Genomic DNA, 27,612 nt, shown 5'->3' with positions numbered 1-27,612 from the left:
TTTAAATTTAAAACAAGGGTCAACAGACTGAGGGGCATATTATCAACGAAGGCGATAAGAGATTATCGCCGCTTTAGCATCTGTTTTCGGCCGCTAAGCGGCGATAATTCTATCGCCCTTTTAGCAAGCTGTCGCTAACAGCAGTTAGTGACAGCTTGTAGGCGATAGCGAGCGGTTTGGGGCCCGCTTTGCATGTCAGCAATATTTATCGCTAATGACATGCAAAGTGGGCGTACCCAATCTGTTAGCGACTAAAAACAGTCGCTAACATCGCTATCGCCTATTATCAACGCAGGCATAGCGATGGAAATATGTGCTCTAAGCGCGAATATCTCCAAAAGCTAACGCCTGCTCAGACCAGTTCTTAGCCACTATATCCAGTCCGAGGTGGATATTATGGCTAAGACCCGATTGGCGTTATTGCGTGAATATCGCTGTATTCTCAGCGATATTCACGCATTTCGCCGCTATCGCCGGATATTTTATCGCTTTAGAGATAAACATTGCTAATAGCACGTTATCTCTGCGATAATATCCGGCGATGCTTGGCGATAAAAAAAACTTGCTGAGCCCATTTAGCAATAAATATCGCTAGTTGTTGGTAATATGCCCCTTAATTCATTAGCATTCCCTTTTTAATTGTCTTATAATAGAGACCAACTGGCCTTAAGAAAAAAGAATTTCCCTATTTTATAGAGGTTTAAAAGACAAATTCAAAGATATGATAGCACAGATTTTAGATCCACCTGACAATTGTAGTGAATTCATTGATTTAGTAGTAAAATTAAATTATAGATTACAGGAAAGTAAGGGAGAAGCCGGAAAGACAGACCATAAGCTTTTTGTCAGTAAAGAAATAATTTCTTCAGTTAAAGAACAGAGTACTGAAACTGATCAGGAAGAACCCATGCAGATAGGTACTAATCGTGGCCCCCTCTCTAAGGAAGAAAAGGAAAAAAAACGTAAACTTAATCAATGTCTCTATTGTGGTAAATCGGGACATTTTGTAAAAGAATGTCCTAAACGTCCCAATAAAAACAAGATCAAGAGTTCAGAGATAACCATAGTTCAAGCTGCTTCAGAAAAATGAGTAACTCGACAAAGAATGAGGTCAGTTTGTCGAGTGAGGATTTTACTTTGGCCTCCACAGACCCCATAGATTAATTTCGACATCTTTGTATTCAAGTAAGATTAACAGCTACAGATAATCCAGATCGCTGATGGTTAGTTGACGCTTTAATTGACTCTGGGGCCACTGGGAATTTTATTGATACCCATTTCATGGAAACATTAGGTTTAAAAAACATAGCCAAAAACCGACCTGAAATCGTTTGAGCAGTCGATGAAAAGGAACTCACTTCGGGGCCCATTCAGCACCACACTGAATCTTTAACACCGTTAAGCTCTCCTTCTCATAGTGAACTCATTACATTTGATGTCATTGATGCTCCACAATTTAGGCTCATTTTGGGAATACCTTGGTTAATTTGTCACAATCCAGGGTTAGATTAGGTAAATAAAACAGTTACCTTTTATTCGCCTCATTGTCACTCCAACTGCTTTAATTCCCCTACTGGCAATGACACAATTCAAGGTTATGACTTCCCTAAAGAGACACAAAGTGTAGTAATTCTTGAAGGAGTTCCTACTGTGTATAATAACTTGCTTGATGTCTTTGATAAAAAAGTCTAAAACCTTGCCTCCACACTGAGATTTTGATAGTCAAATTGATTTGGTTCCTGGAGCAACACTTCCATATAGTCAGATGGATACACTAACCAAAAAGGAGAATAAGTATTTACGAACGTATTTAGATGAATATTTGGCAAATGGATTCATTAGGCATTCTAAGTCTCCAGTCTCTTTCTCTTTATTTTTTATTCCTAAGAAGGGGGAGATTTGCGCTCATGTATCGACTAGAGAGCTTTGAACAATGTAACTGTAAAAAATCGGTACCCTCTGCCTTTGATTCCAACCTTACTAGATCAGGTAAAACAAGCAACCATTTATCCTAAATTGGATTTGCGTGGAGGATACCATTTGGTAAGAGTTCGAGTGGACGATGAATGGAAGACTGCATTTCGCATTAAATTTTGACTTTTTGAATATCAAGTTATGCCCTTCGGACTCTGTAATGCTCCAGCGGCTTTCCAATTTTCTATAAATGAGGTTTTCCATGAATGTATTGATGTTTGTTGTGTTGTCTATATAGATGACATTCCGATTTTTTCAACAAATGAATCTGAGAAAGTAAAACAAGTACGCGCCATCCTTCAAAAATTACTACAAAACTCTTTATTTGTGAAATTGTAAAAGAGTATGTTTCATGTTTCTAAAGCAGAATTTTTAGGATATGTAATCAGTCCAACTGGAATTGAAATGGGCCCAAAAAAAGGTAGAAACAGTCAGTTCGTGGCCTAGTCCCACATCAGTCAAACAAATCCGGTGCTTTTTAGGCTTTGCTAATTTTTATAGACGCTTCATTCAGAATTCTTCACAAATCATAACCCTGATTACGAAACTTCTTAGAAAAGGAGTAACGGTTGTATAGAATAAGACTGCAGAAAAAGCCTTCAAAAACTTAAAGGAACTATTTACTTCAGCACCAATTTTAGGACATCCAGATCCTTCTAGTCCTTTCATTGTAGAAGCCGATGCTTCGCAATTTGCCTTGGGAGGACTTTTATCTCAGAGAAACAAAAATACAGGACAAATGCATCCAATCGCTTTTTATTTGCAAAAGTTATCCAATGCAGAACTAAATTATGCCATCACAGATAAAGAGTTATTGGCAATCAAAGCAGTTTTTGAAGAATTGTGCCATTATTTGTTGGGGTTTTCTACACAACAAGGGAAAACCCAAAAGGAATATCGCTAGGGTCCTTGGGCGGTAACTTATTACACAGAACAGAGGACCCTAGTCATTTAGGATCAAATGAATGATAGACCCACACTCAATAGTATGTGTGTCCTTTGTCCAGCCGGACAGAACTTTATTTAGCTAGAATGTTATATAATGATTCATATAATCAACATTTATACACAAGTGGGCACAACCTGTGACCCACAGAAGACAAGACAAAACAAAAATAAATTATGTAAGGGCGCACAAGGCGGTCTGCACTAGTAATTCAGTTCTACAGACTCAGATTCTTATTAGCAAACCATTGTAAAAGACGTTTGTGACTTATAGAACAAACATATGGTGCTTTAGGGTCGACGACGTTTCGATGCAAAAAGAAATGCAAGCATCATCATCAGGACAAAAAACATTGTGTCATGTTTGTCTTGAAAGCATAATAGCTAAGCCTCTATGACATTTTACATAATGACATGAAATAATTAATGGTAGAACAGTTATGGAAGAAGAAAGGGGGGAAAAAACATGTAGAAAAATTACGTTAGTAATGACAATTAAAACTTGCCAGGTATCATTTAAATTGTTTGCGTTTTTCCAAATGGGATCCATATAAATCTGTGATGGTATTGGTCGTGAGGTGACTCATATTTATAGTGCAATTTCACGTTTAAGTGCCATGCGTGAATAAACAAGGTGACATCATTAAAATGAACTGTTCGGCGTAATATTATTCATGTCCAAAGTTCCCTTTGGAAGTTGCACCCGTGGCATAATAAAAAACTGTAAAGGTTTAAAAATTCAGGCGGCGCAGTGAACCAGATCCGGCGCAGTGATTTACGAGCAAGGGGCAAGGAATATATACCTTCGTGAGGGACGCGAAATGAACAGCGAGGGCGGGGGCACCGTTTCTGCAGGGTCGCAGGGTGTCTTGGTTCTATCAGGGTGAGAGCAAGGGAAATGCGGTACTAAAATGGAATAGTTCTTTAAACCAAACATTAATAAAGGAGTGAGCCATTACTTACAATCTCCGTCCTGGCCGCGTTGCGCGTCGCGTAATTAAGGGGCTGGAGGGAGAGAAGGAGGCGAGGGTTGGAGGGGTAAAGGTCAAGCGTGGTGAAAATAACCCACGAGGGTAGAGCAGAACTTACATATAATGGATTAAGGTGATCCTGGATTACCGGCACAGCGGAAGATATCTCCGGTGGGTAGAGTCCTGAGGGGAAAGAAACCGGATCAAAAGCTGTTGCCGACTAATAAGCGGCTCAGAATCGCGGTACTATTCTGTTGCTGTCTAAATAGCGGCTGGGGATGGGAATTACTTACTGGATATGTTCTTGCTCAATGGCAGGGCGGTGGGGTTCTGGCGGAGATCGCTACCATGTGGAGGGTGGGGCATACTATTTAGGAGCATGCAGGTGAAAACCAAGGTAGGACTAGATGGCAGTGAAGTGATTGTGGCGGCCATCTTAGAGTGGGGCTCGGGAAAGCCGAGGGAAGGGAGGGATAGTGACTTGTGAGATATGGTACACGTGACTGATCCAATTATAAACAGTAATTACATATGTACAAGAAATACATTATGGCGAAAATAACCCAGAGGAGTTATTCATTACGGAGGATGCTTCCTAACTGCAGAAACAATCATCACAATAATGAAGTCCAGTCTTCGACCCTGTTCAGGCCTTTACGTATACTGTCAGTTCTCAGTATCCAATGTAGTTCCACTTTGTTCAGGATTTGAGCAATGTCCGCTCCACGTGGTGGGGCTTTTATTTGTGTCACCACAGTCCAAGTGAAGTCATTCTCCGTGTGATTTTTTTCTTTGAAATGTTCCACCAGAGGCGCGTTGGCAGTTTGGCAGCGGATCCTACTTCTATGTTGTCCTATTCGTAGTTTAATCTTCTGGCTGGTTTGTCCTATGTATATCATCATGCATGGACAGAAGATGGCATAAACTACATTTGCAGAATTACAATTTGTGAAATATTGTCTTTCATATTTAATTTTGCCAAAAGAGAAGGTTTTACCCTCAATTGTTGAGTCACAGGAAACACATTGGCCACATTTGCCGTGACCCTTGAGAGCAGGTAAGTTCCATATATCATTAAGAGTGGTTCTCGCATCTAATTGTGGGAGCGAAGCACAAACCAAATGATCTTTAATGTTTTTTGCCCTTTTGAAGGCAAACAAAGGGCGTTCTAAATTCATAACTTCAGCATTCAGTACTGGCCAATGTTTCAGGACACTTTTCTTAATCGCGTTTGATGCAGGAGAAAATGTGGTCACACATGTGATTCTGTCTTGATTATTCTTAGCCCGGGGTTCGAGTAAGGTCTCTCTAGGACAGTACCATGCCCTCTTTAAAGAGCGACGGACTAGTTTTCGTGGGTAGCCTCTTTGTCTGAGTTTGGCGGTCAGTGTCTTTGCCTCTGTAAAATAATCCTGTTTAAAGTAGCAATTTCTACGAATGCGTAGAAACTGTGAATATGGTAATGAGTCTCTGAGTGCACGGGGTGATGGCTGTGATAATTCAGTAGAGTGTTGCGTTCTGTGGGCTTACGGTGTAGGCTTGTCGTTAAGCGACCTTCAGTGTGTTTTATCTCTATATCTAGGAAAGGTATAGATTCCTTGCTACTAGACATAGTGTATTTCAAACCACCACTGTTGTTATTAAGCCAGTGGATGAATTGGTTTAGAGAGGTTTCCGAGTCATTCCATAGCATGAAAATATCATCAATATACCTTTTCCACAGGGCTATGCCACTGTGGAAAGGGTTTGATGCATCCAGGATATTTAAGTTCTCGAGATGGTCCATATACAGAATGGCTAGGTTGGGGGCAAAAATAGCCCCCATGGATGTACCACGGACTTGGCCGTAGAATTGTCCCTCAAAAAGGAAAAAAAAATTTGTCAGGCAAATTTCGAGCAGTTGGAGGATGAAGTTAGATGGGACGTTAAGCTTTTCTCCTGGACAATATAAGCATCCAGGAGAAAAATGCCCTCTCCGCCTTAAAGAACAATCAGACATTAGTCATCAAACCTGCCGATAAAGGCGGGGGGATTGTAATCCAAGAAATCGACCAATATAAAAATGAAATCCTGCGGCAACTAGGTAATCATGAACACTACTGTAAATTGCCGCGCAACCCTACTGTTGAAATTCAAAAGCTTATTTCTGAAGTCACCAATACCGGTCTGGAGGCAGGTTTCCTGTCCAAAAAGGAATTTGATTTTCTTAATACTAAGGCCCCTAGAACCCCGGTCATATACTGCTTACCTAAAATTCACAAAAATGTGGAAATGCCGCCAGGACGCCCCATAGTATCTGGGTGTGGCTCAATTTTGGAGCCCCTAGGACATTACATAGACCATTTCATCAAGCCTTTTGTCCCTACAACCACGTGCTATATCAAGGACACGATGTCAATGATTAACCTCATTGAAGACCATCCCTTTGATCCCACATCCAGCATCATGTGTACGCTGGATGTGGAATCACTGTATACCAATATACCCCAGTTCGAATCTCTGAGGGTGATTGAAAAGATCCTAGACACCCGGGATCGCCCTCATAACGTCCCATCTAACTTCATCCTCCAACTGCTCGAAATTTGCCTGACAATTTTTTTTTCCTTTTTGAGGGACAATTCTACGGCCAAGTCCGTGGTACATCCATGGGGGCTATTTTTGCCCCCAACCTAGCCATTCTGTATATGGACCATCTCGAGAACTTAAATATCCTGGATGCATCAAACCCTTTCCACAGTGGCATAGCCCTGTGGAAAAGGTATATTGATGATATTTTCATGCTATGGAATGACTCGGAAACCTCTCTAAACCAATTCATCCACTGGCTTAATAACAACAGTGGTGGTTTGAAATACACTATGTCTAGTAGCAAGGAATCTATACCTTTCCTAGATATAGAGATAAAACACACTGAAGGTCGCTTAACGACAAGTCTACACCGTAAGCCCACAGAACGCAACACTCTACTGAATTATCACAGCCATCACCCCCGTGCACTCAGAGACTCATTACCATATTCACAGTTTCTACGCATTCGTAGAAATTGCTACTTTAAACAGGATTATTTTACAGAGGCAAAGACACTGACCGCCAAACTCAGACAAAGAGGCTACCCACGAAAACTAGTCCGTCGCTCTTTAAAGAGGGCATGGTACTGTCCTAGAGAGACCTTACTCGAACCCCGGGCTAAGAATAATCAAGACAGAATCACATGTGTGACCACATTTTCTCCTACATCAAACGCGATTAAGAAAAGTGTCCTGAAACATTGGCCAGTACTGAATGCTGGAGTTATGAATTTAGAACGCCCTTTGTTTGCCTTCAAAAGGGCAAAAAACATTAAAGATCATTTGGTTTGTGCTTCGCTTCCACAATTAGATGCGAGAACCACTCTTAATGATATATGGAACTTACCTGCTCTCAAGGGTCACGGCAAATGTGGCCAATGTGTTTCCTGTGACTCAACAATTGAGGGTAAAACCTTCTCTTTTGGCACAATTAAATATGAAAGACAATATTTCACAAATTGTAATTCTGCAAATGTAGTTTATGCCATCTTCTGTCCATGCATGATGATATACATAGGACAAACCAGCCAGAAGATTAAACTACGAATAGGACAACATAGAAGTAGGATCCGCTGCCAAACTGCCAACGCGCCTCTGGTGGAACATTTCAAAGAAAAAAATCACACGGAGAATGACTTCACTTGGACTGTGGTGACACAAATAAAAGCCCCACCACGTGGAGCGGACATTGCTCAAATCCTGAACAAAGTGGAACTACATTGGATACTGAGAACTGACAGTATACGTAAAGGCCTGAACAGGGTCGAAGACTGGACTTCATTATTGTGATGATTGTTTCTGCAGTTAGGAAGCATCCTCCGTAATGAATAACTCCTCTGGGTTATTTTCGCCATAATGTATTTCTTGTACATATGTAATTACTGTTTATAATTGGATCAGTCACGTGTACCATATCTCACAAGTCACTATCCCTCCCTTCCCTCGGCTTTCCCGAGCCCCACTCTAAGATGGCCGCCACAATCACTTCACTGCCATCTAGTCCTACCTTGGTTTTCACCTGCATGCTCCTAAATAGTATGCCCCACCCTCCACATGGTAGCGATCTCCGCCAGAACCCCACCGCCCTGCCATTGAGCAAGAACATATCCAGTAAGTAATTCCCATCCCCAGCCGCTATTTAGACAGCAACAGAATAGTAGCGCGATTCTGAGCCGCTTATTAGTCGGCAACAGCTTTTGATCCGGTCTCTTTCCCCTCAGGACTCTACCCACCGGAGATATCTTCCGCTGTGCCGGTAATCCAGGATCACCTTAATCCATTATATGTAAGTTCTGCTCTACCCTCGTGGGTTATTTTCACCACGCTTGACCTTTACCCCTCCATCCCTCGCCTCCTTCTTTCCCTCCAGCCCCTTAATTACACGACGCGCAACGCGGCCAGGACGGAGATTGGAAGTAATGGCTCACTCCTTTATTAATGTTTGGTTTAAAGAACTATTCCATTTTAGTACCGCATTTCCCTTGCTCTCACCCTGATAGAACCAAGACACCCTGCGACCCTGCAGAAACGGTGCCCCCGCCCTCGCTGTTCATTTCGCGTCCCTCAAGAAGGTATATATTCCTTGCCCCTTGCTCGTAAATCACTGCGCCGGATCTGGTTCACTGCGCCGCCTGAATTTTTAAACCTTTACAGTTTTTTATTATGCCACGGGTGCAACTTCCAAAGGGAACTTTGGACATGAATAATATTACGCCGAACAGTTCATTTTAATGATGTCACCTTGTTTATTCACGCATGGCACTTAAAAGTGAAATTGCACTATAAATATGAGTCACCTCACGACCAATACCATCACAGATTTATATGGATCCTATTTGGAAAAACGCAAACAATTTAAATGATACCTGGCAAGTTTTAATTGTCATTACTAACGTAATTTTTCTATATGTTTTTTCCCCCTTTCTTCTTCCATAACTGTTCTACCATTAATTATTTCATGTCATTATGTAAAATGTCATAGAGGCTTAGCTATTATGCTTTCAAGACAAACATGACACAATGTTTTTTGTCTGATGATGATGCTTGCATTTCTTTTTGCATCGAAACGTCGTCGACCCTAAAGTACCATATGTTTGTTCTATAAGTCACAAACGTCTTTTACAGTGGTTTGCTAATAAGAATCTAAGTCTGTAGAACTGAATTACTAGTGCAGACCGCCTTGTGCGCCCTTACATAATTTATTTTTGTTTTGTCTTGTCTTCTGTGGGTCACAGGTTGTGCCCACTTGTGTATAAATGTTGATTATATGAATCATTATATAACATTCTAGCTAAATAAAGCTCTGTCCGGCTGGACAAAGGACACACATACTATTGAGTGTGGGTCTATCATTCATTTGATCCTAAATGACTAGGGTCCTCTGTACTGTGTAATATATTATTTGTTGGGGGCTCGTCATCCAATCACGATATATACAGTTCACAGAAACTTACAATCTTTAAAATCTGTTAAAGCTTTGTCTGCTAGGCAATTACGTTGGACATTATTCTTTAACGATTACAACTTTGTTATCAAATATCGACCTGGCAAAGAAAATCATAAGGCAGACTCTTTATCTCGTATTGGTGAGAAGGAGACTAATAATGAAACTTTTAATGATGTTCAGCCTATCTTGCCATCATCATGTTTCCAAGCTGGACTTATGTCTGTTAACATCATCCATGAAATTGAAGAAACTATTGAAACAAAGTCTAAAGACGACTGGGAAAAGATTTATCCATCTTTACAATGGAGAGATAAGTTGCTATTTATGAATGATCAGATTATGGTACCAACAGTTCCACATCAAAAGTCAGTTATTGAGTTACATCATGATACTGTTTTGTCCGCTCATCCATGTATTACAAAAACCTATCATTTAATCAAGATGAAATGTTGGTGGCCCTCTATGTTTAACGATATCAAAACATATGTAGATACATGTAGTATAGGTGTTCAAAACAAGGCGTTACATCAGACCCCAGTGGTCTTTTACAGCCTTTACCCATTCCCCCGCAACCTTGGCATACAATTTCCCTTGATTTTATAGTAGAACTCCCACCTAATAAGCAAGGTTTCACAAATATTTTGACTGTTGTTGATCAGTTTACTTGTATGGCTCATTTTATTCCTTTAAAAAAGATACCAACAGCTTTGGAATTAGCAAAACTTTTAGCAAAACATATTATTTGTTTACATGGAATTCCCTCTGTGGTTATTTCTGACAGAGGTCCCCAATGTATCTCACATGTCTAGAAAGATTTGGGTACGGCTTTAAAAATAGACATACGTTTATCTTCAAGCTATCATCCACAAACAGATGGACTAACAGAATACACTAATCAAACTATAGAGCAATTTTACGATGCGTTTTGAGAGACCATCAAGAAGAATGGTCAAATGTATTATGGGCTTTGGAATTTGCTTACAATAATGGAGATCATTCTTCTATCAACATGTCTCCATTTTTCTGTACCTATGGTTATCACGCCAATAATATCCCAGACCAATTCACTACTTATAAGGAGGTTCCATCCATCCAAGAACTCATTACAAAATTAGACTCCATTCATCAAGATGCCAAATTTCAATTAGCAAAAGCAAAAGAAAATCAAAAGTTCTCTGCTGATAAACTATGTTATGCTCATCCTCCTTACCAGGTAGGAGATACAGTTTAGTTAGCAACAAGATATCTACAAATAAAAGGAAACTGGAAGTTTAATCCAAGATTTATAAGCCCTTTTACTGTGGAAAAAATAATTAACCCTGTAAGTGTTAAATTAGCACTACCTCAACAGTATCACATTCACCCAGTCTTCCATGTTTCTCTACTTAAACCTTTCCATCCGGAAATTCGTATGCTTAAATCTCCTCCTCCCATTATGATAGAAAGGGTTCCAGAATTCGAAGTTAACAGAATTTTGGATTCTAAAAGAATTCATGGAAAACTTTTCTACTTAGTAGGTTGGAAGGGTAATGGACCTGAGGAGCGTTCATGGGAACCCATGGAACATTTAAAAAATGCCCCATGAATAATAAAGGCCTTTCACACAAAATATACAACTAAGCCAAGACCAATTCCGATGATTTTAGGGGGGATCTTGAGAGGGGAGTACTCTCATGATTGGAGCATTCTATCACACTCTATTTAATTAGTAAAAGCCCACCACTATCCCGTGCACCAGCACTCCATAATAATGTAATGTAATTATGGTGATGTGTGTCTTGGAAATGTTTACATTTTATAACATTCACTACTGTTGGTAAAGAATTCCATTCAATGAAGTTTTAGACTCATATGTTATTTCAAGATGATTATAAACATGTACGAATGTTTTGATGTAATACTAGTTGACTACAAAGTTCTGCTTGCTTTGACTAAAGATGCCAGAAAATGCACACAAAAGACGCTCTAAGTGTTAATCTCGGCAGAGTTTGTACTCGTAACCGGAACCGGGACCAAAGAAGACTGAAGAAACATCACGTCACCACGTATTTAGAATGTGAAAGAATGTGTGCTCGTTTTGGGTGTGGTCTGCCTATAAAAGACCACAGCCAAGTTCTAGAAGGTTCTTGGCCTTCAGTTCTTTTGCGGGAAGGAGGTTTGTGTAGCGCGCTGTCAAACCTTACCTGGAAGTCAGCGCAAGGATTTCTTCTTTCCTGATTCAGCCTCTTGGAATGTTCTTCACAGCGATGATGTCAGGACCTGCAATAAAGCAAAAGAGAGAAAGTTAAGTACTTTTAAAGTCTGGCGCCCTACGCAAGTAAGACTACAGAAATCTTTGGAACCTTAGTTTTCTTCTACACAAGACTATTGATAATCAAACTGTGCTGAGTAAAAGTCTTATTTAGAATTATAGATCTTAGAGAGGAATAGGAGTGTGCTGTTTGTTTCTACTACTTCTGTTTAACAGGTGTTGGTTATAAAGACTGAAAGGGTGATATTTTAAGTAAGTGTCAAATAAGGAGTGTTCTTAATGAAGTAAGAATTAATGTGTAAAAGTTTGCAAAAACTTATTGGTGTCAACTTCTTCCTTCTTTAAGAACTTCCTGAGACTTCACTAACTGAAAACAAAGAAGTTCATCATCTACTCGTCAATTCAGCTAACCAGTCGCTAAAAGGCATACCTGGAGGTAGAACTCACATCTTCTGATCGCAGGCAGGCCCAATTTAGAGTAGATATAGTCAGGAGCTCTAAAGAAAAGAATAGTTTAAAGGATAAATGGTCATATTATCAAGGGGGTTTATCTCCGCTTTTTTGGCTTTAAAAGCCAAGAAAGCGGAGATAAAATTATCTCCCTATTACCTAGCTGTCGCTAACACCAGTTAGCGACAGCTAGTAGGAGTTAGCGACCATCTTGGGCCCCACTTTGCATGTCAGTGATATTTATCACTAATGACATGCAAAGTGGGCGTGCCAAGATGTTAGCGACTGGAAACAGTCGCTAACATCGCTATCTCCTATTACCAACTTTTGGAGATATTCGCGCTAAGCGCGAATATCTCCAAAAGCTAACACCTGCCCTGAGCAGTTCTTAGCCATGTTATCCAATGGGAGGTGTATAACATGGCTAAGAGCATTAGCTCGGTAATGCATGAATATCGCTGACTTTTCAGCGATATTCATGCATTGCGGACGTTTTTTATCGCATTTGCGATAAACCTTGGTAATACCAAGGTTTATCTGCGAAAAAAATCGCCGCAGCTCATCGGTAAAATTTTGTCTCTAACCAAGCAATAGCGATAACGCTATTGCTTGGTAATATGCCCCAAAGTTTTAAATCAAGGGTTGCTTAGTCTTGTTCCTTGTTGCCTCGTAGGTCGACAGCAAGAATTCCCTACAGCAACATACGGTATCTGGCCCTCCTCCCCAATTCTATTTTTTAACTAGTGAGAATTATTTCAACCCACGAGTTATAATATAGTTTAAGGGAAGTTGGTCATTGCGTCTCTGCGAAACTCTTCACCACCCATCTACAAACAGGTAAGAGAGCGTGGTCACTTGACACTATATGAATAGTATGAACCCTGGAAAGTCTTTCCAAATCTTTTGATTTGTGTATCCTACTGAGCCTGTTCGAGTTTCAGCTGTCAATTGTGTGCACCTTGGCATTTCACATGGTCTACTTAACTTAGCCTATTCTAGTCTTTATACTGATTCAGAGTTGTAAACTGAGCCTGTAGATTTCTTCTCCCCATCTGACAACAGCAAACCCTTGCATTCCATAGAACTGCACTATGTTGACGCGATCGAAGTATGCAGAACCTACAGAAAGGAATAAACTTTTGTCCAGTGGAAAGTCAGAAAAAGTCAAGTGGAAAGTCAGGAAAACCTTCAGAAATCACGAAAGACTGCACGATGTGTAGGAAGAAATAGGATTCCTAAGGTATAAACTGAGTTCTAGATCTAATTTCAGTCTGAACAGAAGGTTTTTTATTACACTGTCATGATTACTTCTCATTGTGCACTCAATGTATCTATGTTTGAGGTACTTGTATGGGGCCAAAAGACAGTAAATCCTGAAGAGGGTCATGGGCAAGTATAAAGTGAATCAGAGATAGGAGAGGTAGCTAGCTATTGGACTATTACTGCAGTGTGATGTAGTGTTCATTAAAGAGGTTTGTTTTCAACTCTTTTCTAAATTAAAGCCGATTGGGTTAGACCTGATCTATAAAGCAATGGCATTCTGAATCCTGAGTGCATAAAGTAAAAACTGCCTGCTGAATAGTTTGTTTATGTGTTAACACTTCTTAGTTGGCAGTCTGATGGTGTCCTGGCTGTGTGTCTTCAGAGAGGCACTGGAGTTGGTGAGTTGGCTGCAAGGTAAGTGAGCTGGTTGTGATGGCTTTGTAAATGATGCTCCTGGTATTGAAGATGGTGCGGACTGGCAGGGGAAGCCAATAGAGTTAGATCAGTAAGACCGTAATGTGATCATATTTCTGAAGTTCCAGCATGAAACATGCTGTGGCATTCAGGATACCCCTAGAGTTGCAACAGTGAGAGGGCTTGTGAAGATTGCTGAAGGCAATATAATGGTTAACCTAAAATGCAAAAACATCATGAAACTAAAAGACCATTAAACCATGAGCCTATACCCAACCTCTTCACCTCATCTCCAAATTTGACTTCAATTCAACTCTGATCCTGCATTTCAAGACAACCACACTAATAGTGGAAGACCAGGTTACCTAAAACTCACAGATAGAGACAGAATACAATATCATCACAACATGGAATTAACAATTCCAGAGCGCATTAAAATGGAGCTGCTTTCCTCTACTTTTTGATAGGTCTGTGGCATCGGACACAGATAATAACATCACCATACATGTACATCTTCACAACATCTGGCTTTCTCCTTCCTGTAAAACTGTGCATAGATCACCCTTACCACATCTTTCAACTCACTGCCTCATTCAATCAACTTTGTAACCGACAGGGCTCTATGATTGCTCAAATCTTGTTTAAAAATGACCTTCCATCAATACTCTCAGGTATCCAGTCTCATATTTTACGGCTATAAGGATGACGCTCAGATTTTTCTGAATTGACTTCTGTGCTGTCAAATCCTGCTGGCCTCACCACTGATTTTTGACTGGAGAGCCAGTAAGCATCAGAAATATAACTCTGGAAAGCGAGCAATATCAATTAGAGGATTACGGAATCATGTTATGCCTGCAGTCCGGTGGCTGATATAACTTGGCACCCACCCACTCTAGCTCCCACAGTTTATACTGACCTTATCCCCAACCCCATACCAACACAGCTTTTAAGGCTTTCTACCACTAAATTCTCTCATGAGATTGTTTTCATTGTTGCACTTAATTTTTATGGATCCAGGCATCAATATGTTTTTCTCTTCTCTCTAGATTACATAGGAGCACTTCACCTTGATGCACCCAAATATCTGTTTTGCAAATTAGAACAAATCAAATCTGAAAACTACTTAAGCAAGCCACCTCTTATACCTGAATACAAAGGAGAACATCATCCAAGCACTTTGGGGGTCATTATGTCGCCCGCCAGATAAGGATGGCTGGTGGACGGAAAGCCTGTTCGCCACTAGTCCGACACAGGCAATCATTACGATTGCCTGTCGGACTCGGCCAGCATTCCCAGAATGGTGGCGGTGCCTAGCAGGCGCCATCCACCACATTAGGATGCAGCATACCCGCCTGCCTTTCAATGGTTCGTTCAACCGCCATTCCATGGCTGGCGTGGATGTACTTTGGGGGCCTGTTGCATGGTGCCTGCCACGTAGTGCAGGGAAATGCACAACCTTTATATTTAACATTGCGGCGGGTGCTGCTGGCTGCAGCACCCACCTCAATATTAAAAATGCCTTTTGCATACGCCACAGTGGCGGTTGCGTTGTAATTTGCTGTGCAAAACCACCGCCAGATGTCCGGGCAGTCCCGATTCCCAGGAATGGCTGACGGACCGAAGTCCGGCCACCATTGTAATGAGCCTCAATGTTCTCTACACTGGCTGCCAGTGCTTAAAGAGCCTTCTTCAAATCTCTGCTTAAGTGGAAAGTAAGTACATACCGCACCAGAGTAAGTGTCTGCCAAAAAAGGTACTTCAAAGCCAAAGAACAAAGAGGTCAACATTTGGGAATTAACCTTCTTTGATAAAACATTCAAACCATTGAGACTTAATCGCTCTGCTCCCCAAAATTTTTTTCATGTCCACATACAATTTTGCAAGGCATTAAAAACATGACTCTTTTCATTTAGCTAAGCCATTCAGTGCAACTCTCACTGTAAGCAAGGCTGTGTGTATTTTAAAGAGCTGGGGAAAAAGAACAGTGGGCACCATTCTCACTGCGTCCCACAATAAGAATACTAAAAGGAAACAAGTGGACTCTCAGTGCACGCATAGTTAATTGTCAAATACCCTTTTTGACTTAGTTGTGCCTTTCTCTCACTGCACCACTATGGGAGCACATTTTTGATACTCACACATATCAACACCTATAAATAACACTCAAGTGCACCCTTTAAATGTACCCTCCATTAGCTTTCGCACCATGGCACTAGCAATATGCAGGGTACATGATCTAGCTTCTGCACCTTTTCCTCCATAGGCATCCACACCATTATGTTTTTCTATGCCTATGCATTCAACTGAAGTCCATGCCTAGTATCTCTGAAAAACATAGGTGATGCATAGTTCATCACCCTCCTCTTTCTCACATACACAAACCAGTATTAACTGAAAAATGTGATGTAACCTATATCTAAGACATGATGCGCCTGTGCTAAGAATTCTCACTGTACATCAAAGGTCCAAATCTATCGGGAATATCCAAGCTGCCCTCAAGCAAGTTTTTTTGCTCCATAGTCTTGTTTTCTATTGTATCTTACTTTGCTGCTGAACCACTGTTACTTGCCAACGGGATAACTCCAGTAGCTTTGACCGTAGACTGGTGTTAGCCATTATAGAATAATCGTTTTACATGTTCCACCTGATGGTAGTGTTTCCTGACAATATTCAGCGTTGATCTACTTTCAACTCTGGACCTTCATGAAAAGTGAAAGTTTGATATGATCCTAGTCAGATTTAGACCTCACCCTGCTCCTATTGCAGGGCTTTTACGGAATCTGATACTAGTGAGGCTGATAGCCTGCCCCTGGCCTTCATCTGGTTACATGCCAGAAGAGTGGTATTAAACTCCATATTAGACACCATTAATGAATGTTTCTTAGGGCACTTGATCTCTCAAAAACTTACCTTGACCAGAGAACTCTCCATGGATAAAATAAGATAAGAAATGTTGAACATAACTCCGGGTGATTGAGAGCGTAGAGTCTAACAAGATTGCAGATTAAGGACCCTGCAATGCATACATTAAACCTGTCTGTCAGGTTCAGGGTTCATGTAGAACAACTAATGGTAAGAACACTATGTCTATGATTTGGTTTCTGACAAAGTGAAATTCTGAATAGATAGACATCACTCTCTTTACGTTAAGTGTTTGGATTGTGAATGTAGGTCCCCAATCCATGACATTTTAACTAGACCCTCGAAACAGTATCCTCAGCGTCTGACTTTTCTTTTTTTAATTAAACATCCTTATTATGATGTAAAAATAGAACAAGGGTCAATATGCAACGATGGTCATGTAACGCAAAAAAAATGAAATTATATGAGCACCGTATTAATGATCATGTAAAGATGAGAGAGGTTTATAAATAAAAGCAAATGAAAACAGAATGGGGAAAGAAGAGGAAAAGAGAAAAATAAACTGAAAACGTATGACAATGAAAATATATATTTCTTTTACAAAAACATTTTCATTTTGACTATTTGCACAGTAACAAAAAAAACAATAAAAAGGAAAACAATTGCTCTTATCAGATGTAAATCATTTGCACAATATCCCTCCACACTTTAAGCTCCTTTCCCACTCTACAGCTCCACTCGCTCAAGGGTTCAAGATGTTGATCAATCTCCACTTTAGCCATCTAATCCAAGAAGTGACAACTACTTCCTCCAGATTCTTTCATTTTTGTGGGGGCAGACCCTTGTTCTATAAATTGTTTCTTCCATCTTGCCACACCAGTCCATGCCCTTTGTCAAGGCTGATAACGAAGGAGAGATAGGGGAGTTCAGTGCCGGGTTATATCTCTTTTAGCTATCACTGTTCCAAGACCCATGAACCTCTTATCCCCCTTAATCCCTCACACATCGTCTTGTATACCTGACAGTGCAATCCTTGGTTGGGCCTCTATATGGGTCCCCACTTCATCAGAAAGAATGGTCAAGATTGTGGTTCAGTAAGCATATATCATGGGGCATTTTCACACCATATATCATGGGGCATTTTCACACCATATGATAGAATTCCCCCTTGGGATCTCGGCACCAACAGCAGGAAAGGGAGTCAGAGACACCAGAGAATATATATATTAATAACAAAGAAATTATACAAAAGTTATAACAATTGTATAACATATGACATGAACAGTATAAAAACAGCAAAACTTGCTATAATTAAATTCTAATCATTTAGAGGATACAATGAAACTATAGGAAGTCTATGTTAACTAAATAGTACCAGGTGATCCCAGTCTGTCATGCTTGATTGCTAATGAGCAGCATGAAGATTATATGTGTCTAACCTTTGATTGAAACACATTAAATTCCACAATTGTTGAATTAATGTATCATCCTTTGTTATGAAATTGGATGCAATCACCTGTATAGCAATAGCAATCAGCAAGTCTATCAGTTTTCCAAGACGATGATCATGAGACCAAAAATCATGTAAATCTCTCCCAAAAACTTTTGTAATGAAAAGGTTAAGAAAACTTTTGCAACATCATTAATTTTAAACTATACCGACTTCGGGAACTCTAATACTTTAGGGCAGAGGTCTTCAAACTTTTGGATGCCGAGACCCCCTGTCAACATTTTCAAGCGTAAGGACCCCCTCCTGACAAAAACTTCTAAACCTCTAGGTTAGGAGGAAGAAGAGGACCAAATTATGCGACAGGCTTGACTAAATTGTGTGAGTAGAAAATGTAAATAATGTTCTGTGATGCTGCGTATTTTGGGGTAGCATTGCTTTATTATTTAGAATTTTTTTAAACACAGTAATACTGAGGAAAGATTTCACCCCATCAGTACCAGTTTATAACCAAAATACAGCAATTAACATCAGAAAGATGTCTAGTCAACCTCTGTGAAGGGCCTCCCAATCTGCAGGAATACGCGCTGCCACATTAGAAGCTCCCCTGGCCATGGCCGGGAGCAGCAAGGGTGTATTCAAACCGTGGTGGTCTTGTGCAGAGTTAAGCAGTTTACCCATGCCCCTTTCCTCTCACCCCCTTCCTTCCATCCCTCTCTTCTCTCCTCTCCCAACCCAGGATCCCTCTCTCACATTGCAGGCAGATGGTTATTAGCCCCAGGACACCTTTCGGTAACAGTAGCGCACTACAAATGTAAATAATAGGCAGAAGCAGGGGATCCACTAGACCCGAACTTCTGGGTGGGGGGTTAACACTCCCAGCCAGGGCTTGTCCAAGCACTGGTCGCACACGGTGTAACAGTCTTTCCACCTTCTCCATGAATTCCCTCACTACCACTCACCAACAATACACCTCATCTCTCTATAGCACCTGTCTGACAAACATTTCATTTTTTATAGCGCTACTCATAGTTTACTCACACTCAGTTCTGTGATGTGCATGGTACATCTTCTTTGTACCAGACCATATGAATTTGGGTTCGGCTGTTAGTGCAGAGTGGGACAAATTAGTGCATGGTTAGTGATGGCCTTGTTTGAGTGAGCTACAGATTGAGCAGTAAGGGGGGGACAGGTGACTGAAGTTTCACATGAGTGCAGGGTGAGAAGTGTGCTCGTGTGACTGCAGGGTGAGGTACAGAGTGAACAATGCAAGCAAATTTTTTGTGCAGAGTGATCACTGTGAGAGCAGGGTGAGCGGGTGAATGTTGTGAGTGCATGGTGATCAGTGTGAGTGCTTTGTGATCACTGTGAGTACATTATGATCACTGTGAGGGCAGGGTGAGTGGGTGAATGTTGTGAGTGCATGGTGATTAGTGTGAGTGCATTGTGATCAGTGTGAGTGCATTGTGATCAGTGTGAGTGCATTATGATCACTGTGAGTGCAGGGTGAGCGGGTGAATGGTGTGAGTGCATGGTGATTGGTGTGAGTGCAGGGTGAGCGGGTGAATGATGTGAGTGCATGGCGATCAGTGTGAGTGCACTGTGATCAGTGTGAGTGCATTGTGATCACTGAGTGCAGGGTGAGCGGGTGAATGGTGTGAGTGCATGGTGATTGGAGTGAGTGCATGGTGATTGGTGTGAGTGCATGGTGATTGGTGTGAGTGCATGGTGATCGTTGTGAGTGCATGGTGATCAGTGTGAGTGCATGGTGATCAGTGTGGGTGCAGGGTGATTGGGTGAATAGTGTGAGTGCATGGTGATCAGTGTGAGTGCATTGTGATTGCTGTGAGTGCATGGTGATCAGTGGGAGTGCATGGTGATCAGTGTGAGTGCATGGTGATCAGTGTGAGTGCATTGTGATCGCTGGGAGTGCAGGGTGAACGTGAAAGTGAAGGCGAGAATGAGAAGTGGATAGTCTAAAAGCAGGGTGCATTCCCAGAAACTTGAAGCGTAGGGTTTCAGATATAAGTTAAACTATTGCTATAATGGCATTAATCAGGGTACAAGGGTGGAGGAAATAAATAATGTGCTGATCCTGCAACAAACTTCCCGTCTAATGATTAGGGTTACCAGCTCATTATTTTGATGGCCCAGGAATAAGCAGTCACCTACAGATGTATTTTTTGCACTTATCTGTGTATACTTAGAACAGCAAATATAAATAAAAAGCACTTTTAATTGTGTTCTAGGGATGCCTCAATGATCTATAACTAATAATTAAAGAGAATAAAGACAGAAAAGTCACATAACTAATTAATACATACTTTTTTATTTATAACTTAATTTAGTGTCAACAGCAGGTCTCTGCAGGATCTTTAAACAACACATAGGGGTCGATTCCGATCCGGTAAAAAGCGCTCCGAATCGTCGTACATAGACCGTACGAATCGTATCCCCGTACAATTCGCCCTCGGAACCCGCTGTACGCGACGTCTGTACGGTTCACGGCTGCTTTTTCCGACCCAGGAAGTACGATTCGTGTTGGGTACGCTCCGTACGACCCTTTTTCTACGGGAGCTGAAAACTCCCGTAGAAGCAGAGTTCGCCCCAAAACAGGAACGGAACGGCCTCCCCGGTACGGTACGTACCCCCCATGATCGTAGGAGTACGGCTCATACACCCCATGATCGTAGGGGTACGGCTCGTACACCTACAATCATGGGGTACGGCTTGTACACCCCATGATCGTAGGGGTACGGCTCGTATACCTACAATCATGGGGTACGTCTCGTACACCCAACGATCGTAGGGGTACGGCTCGTACACCTACAATCATGGGGTATGGCTCGTACACCCCATGATCGTAGGGGTACGGCTCGTACACCTACAATCATGGGGTACGGCTCATACACCCCATGATCGTAGGGGTACGGTGCGTACACCTACGATCATGGGCTGTACGAGCCGTACCCCTACGATCATGGGGTGTACGAACCGTACCCCATGATTGTAGGTGTACGAGCCGTACCCCTTCGATCATGGGGTGTAGGAGCCGTACGGTGTGTATGTGATTGTGTGCTTTTCCGTACGAATCGCCCTTACCTGACGTGGCCCGTACGAATCGCGTCCTGATCACCCGGTCTGGATCGTACTCTCCGAGACGTATGGTGTGTGTACGAGTCGTACGGAAATGGCTCCGGATACGAATTGTACGGACGGTGATTTTACCGGATCGGAATCAACGCCATAGCAGGCATGTTTCTTATGGCAACCCAACTTTATATTTCTTTTCATTAAATGCATTCTCACACTACAGCAGTAAGTGTAAAAATACAAATGTAAGGAATAGGCAGAGTGGGGGCCCAGGGGTACTGGAACCATAAAAAAAACTAAGCTTTGGTAATCATTTAACAAAGGCATGTAAATATGCTAATGGTCTTTAAAGACCTGTGAAAAACTCGGGCCGGAGATAAGACTTCAGACACTGCCCAGCCGAGGCCCCAGGAGCACGAGCTGCACTGCATCAGTCCGGGCTGAGACACAGGATGGGGGAGGAGAGGGGCTGAAGCCCTGGAGGCAAGGGCAGAAGTGACACTGTGAAGGCGCAACCCCCTTTGAGAAGTGGATAGTCTGAAAGCAGGGTGCATTCCCAGAAACTTGAAGCATAGGGTTTCAGATATAAGTTAAACTATTGCTATAATGGCATTAATCAGGGTTCGAGGGTGGAGGAAATAAATAATGTGCTGATCCTGCAACAAACTTCCCGTCTAATGATTAGGGTTACCAGCTCATTATTTTGATGGCCCAGAAATAAGCAGTCACCTACAGCTGTATTTTTTGCACTTATCTGTGTATTCTTAGAACAGCAAATATAAATAGAAAGCACTTTTAATTGTGTTCTAGGGATGCCTCAATGATCTATGACTAATAATTAAAGAGAATAAAGGCAGAAAAGTCACATAACTAATTAATACATACTTTTTTATTTATAACTCAATTTAGTGTCAACAGCAGGTCTCTGCAGGATCTTTACACAACACATAGGGGTCGATTCCGATCCGGTAAAAAGCGCTCCGAATCGTCGTACAGAGCGTTTTTTCCCTGAACGTATCGTACCCATAAACGTCCCGTACATACGACGAAGTACGATTCGTACCAGGAGCCGTACTCCGTACGAATCGTACAGAGACCGTACAAATCGTATCCCCGTATGATTCACCCTCCGAACCCGCTGTACGCGACGTCTGTATGGTTCACGGCTGCTTTTTTTGACCCGGCAAGTACGATTCGTGTTGGGTACGCTCCGTACGACCCTTTTTCTACGGGAGCTGAAATCTCCCGTAGAAGCAGAGTTCACCCCGAAACAGGTACAGAACGGCCCCCCCGGTACGGTACGTACCCCCCATGATCGTTGGGGTACGGCTCGTACACCTACAATCATGGGGTACGGCTCGTACACCCCATGATCGTAGGGGTACGGCTCGTACACCTACAATCATGGGGTACGGCTCGTACACCCCACGATCGTAGGCGTACGGCTCGTACACCTACAATCATGGTGTACGGCTCGTACACCCCATGATCATAGGGGTACGGCTCGTACACCCCATGATCTTAGGGGTACGGCTCGTACACCTACAATCATGGGGTATGGCTCGTACACCCCATGATCGTAGGGGTACGGTGCGTACACCTAGGATCACGGGCTGTACGAGCCGTACCCCTAAGATCATGGGGTGTACGAACTATACCCCATGATTGTAGGTGTACGAGCCGTACCCCTACGATCATGGGGTGTACGAGCCGTACAGTGTGTATGTGATTGTGTGCTTTTCCGTACGAATCGCCCTTACCTGACGTGGCCCGTACGAATCCCGTCCTGATCACCCGGTCTGGATCGTACTCTCCGAGTCGTATGGTGTGTGTACGAGTCGTACGGAAACGGCTCCGGATTCGAATCGTACGGACGGTGATTTTACCGGATCGGAATCGACGCCATAGCAGGCATGTTTCTTTTGGCAACCCAACTTTATATTTCTTTTCATTAAATGCATTCTCACACTACAGCAGTAAGTGTAAAAACACAAATGTAAGGAATAGGCAGAGTGGGGGCCCAGGGGGTACTGGGACCATAAAAAAACTAAGCTTTGGTAATCAGTTAACAAAGGCATGTAAATATGCTAATGGTCTTTAAAGACCTGTGAAAAACTCGGGCCGGAGAGAAGACTTCAGACACTGCCCAGCCGAGGCCCCAGGAGCGCGATCTGCACTGCATCAGCCCGGGCTGAGACACAGGATGGGGGAGGAGGGGGGCTGAAGCCCTGGAGGCCAGGGCCGAAGTGACACTGTGAAGGCGCGACCCCCTTTGCATCGCTCCACTGCCCCCCTGGGGGTCGCGCCCCACAGTTTGAAGACCCCTGCTTTAGGGCAATGAAAAACATGTTCATATAGGAACCATCCAAAAATTGCAAGTCTGTTGACCCACAAGTGCAAATTTGGATATTTTTTCATATGTATAGTCCATTCTGTAAAAGAGGCCGAATATGCAGTGGAATGTAACTTCGGCCATATCTTACCCCATAAATCAACCGACCGTTTTCAAGCTAACTTGGATTCCCATAAGGTCTCAACTTTAGTTTTAGTTCTGAAAAAATGTGAAGACCAAGCATTTTATATATGATAGATGCTTTACTATGAATTTTGCGATCTATTAAAGTATCCCTGTTGTTACCAAGGTACAATGAGAGTTGTGAAAAATCTGCAACTACTGGATTTATTTTAGCATGTAGTACAGGGTTCTCCATAATCGGTCCTGGAGGGCTGGATCCATGCCAGATATTTAAGATAACTACATTTATCTAAATGGGGTTATGCTAAAAATCTGGCATGGAATCTAGCCCTCCAGGACCAACTTTGGAGAACCCTGATGTAGTAATTGAAACTTGTTCAGATCTGAGTTGGGTATATTACATTGGAGGAAATGTCAGAGAACTGGAGTAGGCTATCATTATGCATTAATTGTAAAACTGTCATTATTCCCTTATCCACCCAGTCTTGTCAATGAAGTATTCGTCCTTTATGGCATGATTTTTATTGTGCCAAATAGGAAAAGAAACAAATTGACACAAGGACAGAGTATTATAAACCATATAATCAACAAGTTACAAGTGTGTGAAATAATAGAAGACATCCAAGCCTCAGGAGGTGAAGACATATATATTATGTGTAAATATGTGAACGAATGGACAAGTTCAAGTTCCAAATCATATCATAATTTGTTTGAAGTGCGTATAGGACAAAGTACGAACCCGTGAATTTGTTTAATACCAAATGCTTTGTGGTAACAAGGAAAATGTACTCCATCATACATCTTGGGGAACTTAAGTTGAGCAAGAGAGATGTATGCCTTTTTTCCATTCCATAGACATTTTTTAACTATGTTAGTGATCGGTGAAAATACTTTTAATAGTATCCAATTGGTCCTACCATGAGATAACCTTCGTTTATGAGCATTAAGTTTGTCTAATAATTAATTTGGTCTTGGAAGAGTTCCACGCCAATCCCATGTGATCAAATTGACCTTTTATACAATATTTATCAAGGATCAAAACCTATGATATATTAATATTGAGTTTGTACTCAGAGACTTCAGTATAGATTTGTATTTATTTAAAGGAAGCTGGGAGGAATGACTCTGGTGATGACATAAACAATAAAATATCATCCCTGTAAAAGTAAATCTAACATGTTGATCTTTAATGTGGAGTCCAGAGTAGGATGGAGAAGCCTTAAGTTCACATATAAAAAGTTCCAAGGATGAATACAAATAAGAAGTGATTAAGGCAACCCTGTCTACTAGCTTGTTTCAGAGGAAAATAAGAGGATTGAGTACTGTTAACAAATAGAGAGGATTGTGGGGCAGAATACAGAAAAAACACCAGATCTATGCATTTTGGACCAAATCCATGGCATTATAAAGCTTTTATGAAAAATGTCAAATTCACACTATTAAATGCTTTTTCAGCTTCTAAAGATAAGGCTGCCAAAGAGCGTTTGTTTATAAAAGTGCGATATTTGTCAGAGATATTGCATCATTTAACAAAATGTGTTTGTTTGGAAGCAATGATGTCTGGTACAAATGTATCTAATTGAAGAGCAAGAGCTTTAGCAAACATTTTACAACTATGTTTATTTGACAGATTGGCCTGTGATTTTGACAACAACATAGGATCCTTTCCATTTTTAAGAATGAGAAAAATCATCGCCTCCGTAAAGGATTTAGAATAGGAAAAAAAGGTTAAAAGTCAACATAGAAGGGGAAGAAACACATTAGAGAAATGTAGGTACACATCAGGTCCGGCATTCAAGTTTTGAGCCGATCTGTCCAGAATCTGCACACACAGGTTCCCGTCTCCGAGCTACACTCCCTACGGGTTCTACTAGCACTCAGACACACTGACACAGAGGGATTTTACCAGTCTCCCTAAACAAAAATACTAATTCTAACACTGTGGTCTATTTGGCAACTCCTATTAGGGACTCCGCCACAGCATACTTAATAAAGATTTGAATACATCGAACGGTGAAGGACTTTACTTGTTGGTAACAGTGCCTTTAAAGGATCAATTATTGATCGAATTTGGCTGGGATTGACATGTCAGGAAAGAGGACGGACTACAGAATATGGCCTGATAAAGTCATAGGGATACATACCTCCCTGAGACGATGAAACACGTGTTGGCTAAAGGAAGACTTTTGGCATAAAGTAAAAGCCAGAAAATAAACCTAAAAACCACAACAAGAATTACTCAGTGTTTACTATTCTGTACTAAAAGTGATTGAATATGTTGATATGTAATGTTTGTACCTCATATGTGTAACCTAACGCCAAAGGAGATTTAGGAGGAGAGTCGACATCTTTTTAGGCCTCTGGACTGAACATGAAGCATAATGTTTTTAGCAATGCCACCAAAACCCTGGATAGGAGTCACAGTTTTGTTACTGTCCATAGAAGGAAAATTCTTCCCCTTCATCATATCAGGTTTAGACTTGATAAAAGACTGAAAATGTATAATCTTGGATACGTATGTCTCCAAGTGATTGTGGACTTTTTTTTATTCCTGCCCATAAAACAATATAAAATAACAAAGGTTAAATAGGAACGCCTAAAATGAAAACATGCGCTTACTTTGGCAGTATTTGAAATGTCTTAATATTCAACAGTCTATCCGTGAGGTAATTTGGATCAAATCCAAACACTACTTCAGAAAAGCAAAATCATTTCATGAAAAGATCTTCTCAGTTAATAGATATAGACATATGAACATGACATCTTTGTGATAGGAGGTAGATACAGGCAGCTTGCATCCTTCAAACTAATGCAGAATGGCGGCCGGAGCATCTCTAGTCAATAAACTGTTTATGTATTCCGCTAAAAATTGTTGACAATAATTCAAAGACCAACATTTAATATGTTGTGTCAAAGTGGCAACTCCAGCTGGAGCACACCACTACCAACAAAGAAGATAAATGTGATGCAGCCCTCCCATCATGTGAAGAGACAAATGGTGGATGGAGCATCCCCCGGGCCTGAAAATCAAGAAAATTGCTCTATCCTCTACAGAAAATGCTCCAAAAGGACTCCAAGGCCAATTGCTAGAGTGACTGCATGGAAAGTCACGTGAATGCGTCTATTGTAATGTTTATTTGCTGCATATTTCTGCCCACAAGCTGGAGATGCAGTGGAGCTTCACCAGGATGCAGCCATCTTTGTTGGTGCCAAGACCATGCCAGGCAACAATGATTTTGTACTTCTGTGCTTACATTTCTTTTCTGCAAAGCTGAATTAGTTTTCCAACTTGCATATGATCTTAAATGAAGTAAAGGATAAGTTATTCCTAAGGCAATTACTGTATTATATCTTTAGAATATTTTCATTCCGAATGAGGCATAGCTCAAACGAACATTGGCCCACTGATCCAAACTTTGTTAATTGAGTTTTAATTTTCAGTTTGTCATTTTATCGGATTGTGAATCACAAGTACAAATACCTACATGTGTAAAGTTGTTTGGGTAACCTACAACAAATGTAGAATACATGGACCGTCCAGCAGAGTGGCAGTTCTTCCAGTGGCTCAGCAGTCCTTTTTCTTGCCAGAGAATACACTGGTCTAGAAGTGGTGATGTCTTTTATACACAATTGCGCCTTTGAAGTGGCGAGAAGCTTCTAGAAGCAATCCTGTGAAGTGCACAGATGCCTGCAGCCATGGCTCCAGACGTACTACAGGGAGTATGCACCTCTTTGTGTGCGGACAGGACATAGACTGTTCAGGTGTGAGTGAGGCTGTGCCTAGCTCCTCTCTCTGATCCTGCGAGGATGGCCCGTAAAGTCACACCTAAGCTCCCAATGTGTGTGGCTTTCTAGCAGAAATAAACACAGCCAAACTGCTAACTGTACCCAGTCTTGTGACCAGAGACAGGCTTCAGGCACCAATTGGCTAAGGCAAGAAAATCAAAACTTT

The sequence above is a fragment of the Lissotriton helveticus genome, chromosome 11, assembly GCF_964261635.1.
Source record: "Lissotriton helveticus chromosome 11, aLisHel1.1, whole genome shotgun sequence".
Classification (NCBI taxonomy): Eukaryota; Metazoa; Chordata; class Amphibia; order Caudata; family Salamandridae; genus Lissotriton; species Lissotriton helveticus.
This window is presented reverse-complemented; position numbering follows the sequence as displayed.